This window comes from Bacillus rossius, unplaced genomic scaffold (genome assembly GCF_032445375.1).
Source record: "Bacillus rossius redtenbacheri isolate Brsri unplaced genomic scaffold, Brsri_v3 Brsri_v3_scf816, whole genome shotgun sequence".
Classification (NCBI taxonomy): Eukaryota; Metazoa; Arthropoda; class Insecta; order Phasmatodea; family Bacillidae; genus Bacillus; species Bacillus rossius.
The window spans coordinates 1-10,000 of record NW_026963048.1 but is presented as its reverse complement, the minus strand read 5'-3'; positions in this window follow the sequence as shown (position 1 = coordinate 10,000).

Here is a 10,000-nt window from a genome sequence, read left to right as displayed (position 1 = left end):
GACACGCGTTCCCCACCATTTCGCATCCAATCGAATTGCCGCACAAGAGCTCGTTCCTAAGAAAGGTATAGCATTGGCTCGCAGCTAGTGTATTGCAGTTCAGACAGATAGGCCACTTTAGATAGTTCTTAGTGTTCACAGTTATCACCAAGACTAGACCCATATGGATTTAATTCTTCAAGGAGCAGCGGTCCACCAATAAGAGAGATGAAGACATGTTTTCGGATGGCCACAACGCCCCCTCGCCACCCAAATGTGCATGTTTTAAGTGTACATTGGGAGTCGACGGAACATCGGGAGTCCGCTTGCTTTCTCCGGATCAGCTGCCACCCCCCTGATCTACCAGATAGACAAGAACATGTCTTCTCCACCAATCTCATCCACCGAAGCTCCGATCATGGCTTCTTCTACCTTTATACTGATATACCCCCACGGAGCAACATGCGGGCAAGGGAACTCTTGCTACCCTTCAGTAAAGCAGGTATCTCTTATAGATGGTGACTGCACCTTGGCCAGGATTGAAGACCGCGACTAACCCCTTTGAAACTTGTCTCTCAGGGAGCTGCGATCCATCAAACATTTCATTGTTAACAGAGGGGAACCATTACTTGGTTAAGACGATAGGACACGCGTTCCCCACCATTTCGCATCCAATCGAATTGCCGCACAAGAGCTCGTTACCTAAGAAAGGTATAGCATTGGCTCGCAGCTAGTGTATTGCAGTTCAGACAGATAGGCCACTTTAGATAGTTCTTAGTGTTCACAGTTATCACCAAGACTAGACCCATATGGAATTAATTCTTCAAGGAGCAGCGGTCCACCAATAAGAGAGATGAAGACATGTTTTCGGATGGCCACAACGCCCCCTCGCCACCCAAATGTGCATGTTTCAAGTGTACATTGGGAGTCGACGGAACATCGGGAGTCCGCTTGCTTTCTCCGGATCAGCTGCCACCCCCCCTGATCTACCAGATAGACAAGAACATGTCTTCTCCGCCAATCTCATCCACCGAAGCTCCGATCATGGCTTCTTCTACCTTTATACTGATATACCCCCACGGAGCAACATGCGGGCAAGGGAACTCTTGCTACCCTTCAGTAAAGCAGGTATCTCTTATAGATGGTGACTGCACCTTGGCCAGGATTGAAGACCGCGACTAACCCCTTTGAAACTTGTCTCTCAGGGAGCTGCGATCCATCAAACATTTCATTGTTAACAGAGGGGAACCATTACTTGGTTAAGACGACCGGACACGCGTTCCCCACCATTTCGCATCCAATCGAATCGCCGCACAAGAGCTCGTTACCTGAGAAAGGTATAGCATTGGCTCGCAGCTTGTGTATTGCAGTTCAGACAGATAGGCCACTTTAGATAGTTCTTCGTGTTCACAGTTAAGACCACGGCTAGACCCATATGGAATTAATTCTTCAAGGAGCAGCGGTACACCAAGCATTTCATTGTGTACTAGAAAGCACCTCTACCATGTAACAAACATACGACCACCAAATTTCTGCTTACTTCCCCCAGCGGATAGTATTTGCTAGTATCATCCACAAAGTAAATCAATTTTTTCAATGTACCGCTTCTTGGGGGAACTGGGCATGAATCAATCAAGCATTTTGAGGTAGCATGTCCGCTTCACCGCGAGGTGCTCTGAATACCATTATACATTCTTTTTCATCATCCACTTTCAGACCACTACAAGACCCATACTGAATTAATTCCTCAAGGAGCTGCAGTCCACAAAACATTTTACTGTGTACTAGAGGGCACCTCCACCATGTAACAGAAAACATACAACCTTCTTAATTTAATTCTGCATTGTTTCCCAGACGATTTGTTAGCCATACAACAGTACCATCCACAGTAATTCACCTCTTTGAAATCCAATGCATTGTAGAGAAACTGAGGTGGTAGCATTCAAACCGTTCTGTAATGTTAATTCTGCTTCATAGAAAGGTGCTACAGGTTCCACAATAATTAATTGGATATTTTTGCAATATATATAGGGCGAGAAAACTCGGGGGGACTCCCTTTTCATTTATGTACATATTCTTTCCATATTGCAAATAATTCCAATTTTTCCCGATTGCATGTCCCCCTAATATACCCAAAATGGGCCTATCGATGGGTTCACAAAGGTACCCAAAATATGAGATTTTGACTGAAAGAGGCTGGCTAACTTCCGGGAACATGATCATAGGAAATAGGTCAAAATCCCGAATCGCAGTTGTTTACGAACAACCACGAACGGAGACTTAAAATAACCTATAAGGCTGGAATTCATGGGGCCTGTATAACAGGCATTTACACAGACTCTCGGGAGGGAGGGCTCTGTGGCCGGGAGAATTTTCTGGCTCCCCGCCCGAAACTTTTCAGAGTCCCTAATGCCTGCTTGAATGTGAATAAGCAGAGCCCGGTAGCTGATATTTTGCCGGGGTGTGGAGGCCCCGGTCGCCGCCAAATTCCTCTGGTCACAGCTTGTGTTAATACACATGTTAATTTTACATGCAAACCACCAATGACAATTTTCCTCGGCCGCGGAGGCCTCGGTCGCCGCCAGAATTTTCTGGTTCCCGCTCAATATATTGCAGAGTCCTGCAGGCCTGCTTCTGTAGGAATATGCAGAGCCCGGTAGCTGATATTTTGCCGGGGTGAGGAGGCCTCGGTCGCCGCCAAATTCCTCTCATCCCAGCTTGTGTTAATACACATGTTAATTTTACATGCAAAACCACCAATTACCATTTCCTCGGCCGCGGAGGCCTCGGTCGCCGGGAGATTTTCCTGGCTCCCCGCTCAATATACTGCACAGTCCCGCAGGCCTGTCTCCAGTGGAATACACACAGTCCGAGAGCCGAAAATTTGCCGGGGTGTGGAGGCCTCGGTCGCCAACAGATTGCCATAGGCTCTGGCTGCAATATTTACCGTGTATTTTTTCCCTCCAGAGACACCACTACACCCTATATAACCCAAAATGGGCCTTGACGCGTGTACACGCGGAGCCCGAGCGCCGAGAGTTCTCCCGGCCGCGGAGGCCTCGGTCGCCGGGAGAATTTCAACGGCCCCTGCTCGAAATTTTTCTAAGTCCAGAATGCCTGCTTCTCCCAGCCTGTGTTAATACACATGTTAATTTAACATGTAAAATCACCAAGGACCATTTCCTCGGCCGCGGAGGCCTCGGTCACCGCCAGAATTTTCTGGCTGCCCGCTCCCCATGGGTAGACGCGCTGCCCAAGCGCCGAGAGTTCTCCCGGCCGCGGAGGCCTCGGTCGCCGGGAGAATTTCTCCGGCCCCTGCTCGAAATTTTTCAAAGTCCAGAATGCCTGCTTCTCCCAGCATGTGTTAATACACATGTTAATTTAACATGTAATATTACCAATGACCTTTTCCTCGGCCGCGGAGGCCTCGGTCGCCGCCAGAATTTTCTGGCTGCCCGCTCCCCATGGGTAGACGCGGAGCCCGAGCGCCGAGAGTTCTCCCGGCCGCGGAGGCCTCGGTCGCCGGGAGAATTTCTCCGGCCCCTGCTCGAAATTTTTCAAAGTCCAGAATGCCTAGTTCTCCCAGCCTGTGTTAATACACATGTTAATTTAACATGTAAAATTACCAAGGATTATTATCCCGGCCGCAGAGGCAGGCCTCGGTCGCCGCCAGAAATTTCTGGCTCCCCGCTCAATGTATTGCAGAGTCCCGCAGGCTTGCTTCTCCAAGCCTGTGTTAATACACATGTTAATTTAACATGTAAAATTACAGAGGATTATTTCCCCGGCCGCGGAGGCCTCGGTCGCCGCCAGAATTTTCTGGCTGCCCGCTCAATGTATTGCAGAGTCCCGCAGGCTTGCTTCTCCAAGCCTGTGTTAATACACATGTTAATTTAACATGCAAAATCACCAATGACAAATTCCTCGGCCGCGGAGGCCTCGATCGCCGGGAAAATGTTCTGGCTCCCTGCTCGAATTTTTTTTCTAAGTCCCGATTCGCTATTACAGGCTGGCGCACGGAGTCCGAGGGGCGTAAATATGCCGGGTAGTGGTGCCTTCCGTCGCCGAGACATTTTACAATTGCCTGGGAGCAGTATTTAACATGTTAATTTTTTCCCCTCGTGACACCACTACCCCCTATATAACGCAAAATGGGCCTTGCCAAGGGGGCGCGCAACGCCCGAGCGCGGGCGTTTTTCCCGGCCGCCGAGACCTCCATCGCCGGGAGAATGTCTTCAGCTATTTGCTAGATTTCCCGATTCGCCCCGCACGCACAAACAACCACGAACGAGGTGGTTTTCGAGAGTTCTCCCGGCCGCGGAGGCCTCGGTCGCAGGGAGAATTTCCCTGGCCCCTGCTCGAAATTTTTCTAAGTCCAGAATGCCTGCATCTCCCAGCCTGTGTTAAAACACATGTTAATTTAACATGTAAAATTACCAATGACCATTTCCTCGGCCGCAGAGGCCTCGGTCGCAGCCAGAATTTTCTGGCTCCCTGCTCAATATATTGCAGAGTCCCGCATGCTTGCTTCTCCAAGCCTGTGTTAATACACATGTTAATTTAACATGTAAAATTACCGAGGATTATTTCCCCGGGCCGCGGAGGCCTCGGTCGCCGCCAGAAATTTCTGGCTCCCCGCTCAATATATTGCAGCGACCCGCAGGCTTGCTTCTCCCAGCCTGTGTTAATACACATGTTAATTTAACATGTAAAATCACCAAGGACCATTTCCTCGGCCGCGGAGGCCTCGGTCGCCGCCAGAATTTTCTGGCTGCCCGCTCCCCATGTGTAGACGCGGAGCCCGAGCGCCGAGAGTTCTCCCGGCCGCGGAGTCCTCGGAGAATTTCTCGGGCCCCTGCTCGAAATTTTTCTAAGTCCAGAATGCCTGCTTCTCCCAGCCTGTGTTAATACACATGTTAATTTAACATGTAATTTTACCAATGACCTTTTCCTCGGCCGCGGAGGCCTCGGTCGCCGCCAGAATTTTCTGGCTCCCGGCTCAATATATTACAGAGTCCCGCAGGCCTGTCTCCAGTGGAATACACACAGTCCGAGAGCCGAAAATTTGCCGGGGTGTGGAGGCCTCGGTCGCCAACAGATTGCCATAGGCTCTGGCTGCAATATTTACCGTGTATTTTTTCCCTCCAGAGACACCACTACCCCCTATAAAACCCAAAATAGGCCTTGCGGTGGGTACACGCAGAGCCCGAGCGCCGAAGTTCTCCCGGCCGCGGAGGCCTCGGTCGCCGGGAGAATTTCTCCGGCCCCTGCTCGAAATTTTTCAAAGTCCAGAATGCCTGCTTCTCCCAGCCTGTGTTAATACACATGTTAATTTAACATGTTAAATTATCGAGGATTATTTCCCCGGCCGTGGAGGCCTCGGTCGCCGCCAGAATTTTCTGGCTCCCCGCTCAATATATTGCAGAGTCCCGCAGGCTTGCTTCTCCCAGCCTGTGTTAATACACATGTTAATTTAACATGTAAAATCACCGAGGACCATTTCCTCGGCCGCGGAGGCCTCGGTCGCCGCCAGAATTTTCTGGCTCACCTCTCAATGTATTGCAGAGTCCCGCAGGCTTGGTTCTCCAAGCCTGTGTTAATACACATGTTAATTTAACATGTAAAATTACCGAGGATTATTTCCCCGGCCGCGGAGGCCTCGGTCGCCGCCAGAATTTTCTGGCTCCCCGCTCAATGTATTGCAGAGTCCCGCAGGCTTGGTTCTCCAAGCCTGTGTTAATACACATGTTAATTTAACATGTAAAATTACCGAGGATTATTTCCCCGGCCACGGAGGCCTCGGTCGCCGACAGAATTGTCTGGCTCCCTGCTCGAATTTTTTCTAAGTCCCGATTCGCTATTACAGGCTGGCGCACGGAGTCAGAGGGGCGGGAATTCGCCGGGTAGTGGTGCCTTCCGTCGCCGAGACATTTTTCTATTGCCTGGAAGCTGTATTTAACATGTTAATTTTTTCCCCCTCGGGACACCACTACCCCCTATATAACCCAACATGGGCCTTGCCGCGGGTACACGCGGAGCCCGAGCGCCGAGTGTTCTCCCGGCCGCGGAGGCCTCGGTCGCCGGGAGAATTTCTCCGGCCCCTGCTCGAAATTTTTCAAAGTCCAGAATGCCTGCTTCTCCCAGCCTGTGTTAATACACATGTTAATTTAACATGTTAAATTACCGAGGATTATTTCCCCGGCCGTGGAGGCCTCGGTCGCCGCCAGAATTTTCTGGCTCCCCGCTCAATATATTGCAGAGTCCCGCAGGCTTGCTTTTCCCAGCCTGTGTTAATACACATGTTAATTTAACATGTAAAATTACCAATGACCATTTCCTCGGCCGCAGAGGCCTCGGTCGCCGCCAGAATTTTCTGGCTCCCCGCTCAATGTATTGCAGAGTCCCGCAGGCATGCTTCTCCAAGCCTGTGTTAATACACATGTTAATTTAACATGTTAAATTACCGAGGATTATTTCCCCGGCCGTGGAGGCCTCGGTCGCCGCCAGAATTTTCTGGCTCCCCGCTCAATATATTGCAGAGTCCCGCAGGCTTGCTTTTCCCAGCCTGTGTTAATACACATGTTAATTTAACATGTAAAATCACCAAGGACCATTTCCTCGGCCGCGGAGGCCTCGGTCGCCGCCAGAATTTTCTGGCTTCCCGCTCCCCATGGGTAGACGCGGAGCCCGAGCGCCGAGAGTTCTCCCGGCCGCGGAGGCCTCGGTCGCCGGGAGAATTTCTCCGGCCCCTGCTCGAAATTTTTCAAAGTCTAGAATGCCTAGTTCTCCCAGCCTGTGTTAATACACATGTTAATTTAACATGTAAAATTACCAAGGATTATTATCCCGGCCGCAGAGGCCTCGGTCGCCGCCAGAAATTTCTGGCTCCCCGCTCAATGTATTGCAGCGTCCCGCAGGCTTGCTTCTCCAAGCCTGTGTTAATACACATGTTAATTTAACATGTAAAATTACAGAGGATTATTTCCCCGGCCGCGGAGGCCTCGGTCGCCGCCAGAATTTTCTGGCTGCCCGCTCAATGTATTGCAGAGTCCCGCAGGCTTGCTTCTCCAAGCCTGTGTTAATACACATGTTAATTTAACATGCAAAATCACCAATGACAAATTCCTCGGCCGCGGAGGCCTCGATCGCCGGGAAAATGTTCTGGCTCCCTGCTCGAATTTTTTTTCTAAGTCCCGATTCGCTATTACAGGCTGGCGCACGGAGTCCGAGGGGCGTAAATATGCCGGGTAGTGGTGCCTTCCGTCGCCGAGACATTTTACAATTGCCTGGGAGCAGTATTTAACATGTTAATTTTTTCCCCTCGGGACACCACTACCCCCTATATAACCCAAAATGGGCCTTGCCAAGGGGGCGCGCAACGCCCGAGCGCGGGCGTTTTTCCCGGCCGCCGAGGCCTCCATCGCCGGGAGAATGTCTTCAGCTATTTGCTAGATTTCCCGATTCGCCCCGCACGGCAAACAACCACGAACGAGGTGGTTTTCGAGAGTTCTCTCCCGGCCGCGGAGGCCTCGGTCGCCGGGAGAATTTCTCGGGCCCCTGCTCGAAATTTTTCTAAGTCCAGAATGCCTGCATCTCCCAGCCTGTGTTAAAACACATGTTAATTTAACATGTAAAATTACCAATGACCATTTCCTCGGCCGCAGAGGCCTCGGTCGCAGCCAGAATTTTCTGGCTCCCTGCTCAATATATTGCAGAGTCCCGCATGCTTGCTTCTCCCAGCCTGTGTTAATACACATGGTTATTTAACATGTAAAATTACCGAGGATTATTTCCCTGGCCGCAGAGGCCGCGGTCGCCGCCAGAATTTTCTGGCTCCCCGCTCAATGTATTGCAGAGTCCCGCAGGCTTGCTTCTCCAAGCCTGTGTTAATACACATGTTAATTTAACATGTAAAATTACCGAGGATTATTTCCCCGGCCGCGGAGGCCTCGGTCGCCGCCAGAATTTTCTGGCTCCCCGCTCAATATATTGCAGCGACCCGCAGGCTTGCTTCTCCCAGCCTGTGTTAATACACATGTTAATTTAACATGTAAAATTACCGAGGATTATTTCCCCGGCCGCGGAGGCTTCGGTCGCCGCCAGAATTTTCTGGCTCCCGGCTCAATATATTACAGAGTCCCGCAGGCCTGTCTCCAGTGGAATACACACAGTCCGAGAGCCGAAAATTTGCCGGGGTGTGGAGGCCTCGGTCGCCAACAGATTGCCATAGGCTCTGGCTGCAATATTTACCGTGTATTTTTTCCCTCCAGAGACACCACTACCCCCTATATAACCCAAAATGGGCCTTGCGGCGTGTACACGCGGAGCCCGAGCGCCGAAGTTCTCCCGGCCGCGGAGGCCTCGGTCGCCGGGAGAATTTCTCCGGCCCCTGCTCGAAATTTTTCAAAGTCCAGAATGCCTGCTTCTCCCAGCCTGTGTTAATACACATGTTAATTTAACATGTAAAATTACCGAGGATTATTTCCCCGGCCGCGGAGGCCTCGGTCGCCGCCAGAATTTTCTGGCTCCCCGCTCAATGTATTGCAGAGTCCCGCAGGCTTGCTTCTCCCAGCCTGTGTTAATACACATGTTAATTTAACATGTAAAATCATTGAGGACCATTTCCTCGGCCGCGGAGGCCTCGGTCGCCGCCAGAATTTTCTGGCTCCCCGCTCAATGTATTGCAGAGTCCCGCAGGCTTGCTTCTCCCAGCCTGTGTTAATACACATGTTAATTTAACATGTAAAATCAACAAGGACCATTTCCTCGGCCGCGGAGGCCTCGGTCGCCGCCAGAATTTTCTGGCTGCCCGCTCCCCATTGGTAGACGCGGAGCCCGAGCGCCGAGAGTTCTCCCGGCCGCGGAGGCCTCGGTCGCCGGGAGAATTTCTCCGGCCCCTGCTCGAAATTTTTCAAAGTCCAGAATGCCTGCTTCTCCCAGCATGTGTTAATACACATGTTAATTTAACATGTAATATTACCAATGACCTTTTCCTCGTCCGCGGAGGCCTCGGTCGCCGCCAGAATTTTCTGGCTGCCCGCTCCCCATGGGTAGACGCGCTGCCCGAGCGCCGAGATTTCTCCCGGCCGCGGAGGCCTCTGTCGCCGGGAGAATTTCTCTGGCCCCTGCTCGAAATTTTTCAAAGTCCAGAATGCCTAGTTCTCCCAGCCTGTGTTAATACACATGTTAATTTAACATGTAAAATTACCAAGGATTATTATCCCGGCCGCAGAGGCCTCGGTCGCCGCCAGAAATTTCTGGCTCCCCGCTCAATGTATTGCAGAGACCCGCAGGCTTGCTTCTCCAAGCCTGTGTTAATACACATGTTAATTTAACATGTAAAATTACCGAGGATTATTTCCCCGGCCGCGGAGGCCTCGATCGCCGCCAGAAATTTCTGGCTCCCCGCTCAATATATTGCAGCGACCCGCAGGCTTGCTTCTCCCAGCCTGTGTTAATACACATGTTAATTTAACATGTAAAATCACCAAGGACCATTTCCTCGGCCGCGGAGGCCTCGGTCGCCGCCAGAATTTTCTGGCTGCCCGCTCCCCATGTGTAGACGCGGAGCCCGAGCGCCGAGAGTTCTCCCGGCCGCGGAGGCCTCGGTCGCCGCCAGAATTTTCTGGCTCCCCGCTCAATGTATTGCAGAGTCCCGCAGGCTTGCTTCTCCAAGCCTGTGTTAATACACATGTTAATTTAACATGCAAAATCACCAATGACAATTTCCTCGGCCGCGGAGGCCTCCATCGCCGGGAGAATTTTCTGGCTCTCTGCTCGAATTTTTTCTAAGTCCCGATTCGCTATTACAGGCTGGCGCACGGAGTCCGAGGGGCGGAAATATGCCGGGTAGTGGTGCCTTCCGTCGCCGAGACATTTTACAATTGCCTGGGAGCAGTATTTAACATGTTAATTTTTTCCCCCTCGGGACACCACTACCCCCTATATAACCCAAAATGGGCCATGCAATGGGTGCCCACAACGCCCGAGCGCGGGCATTTTTCCCGGGCGCCGAGGCCTC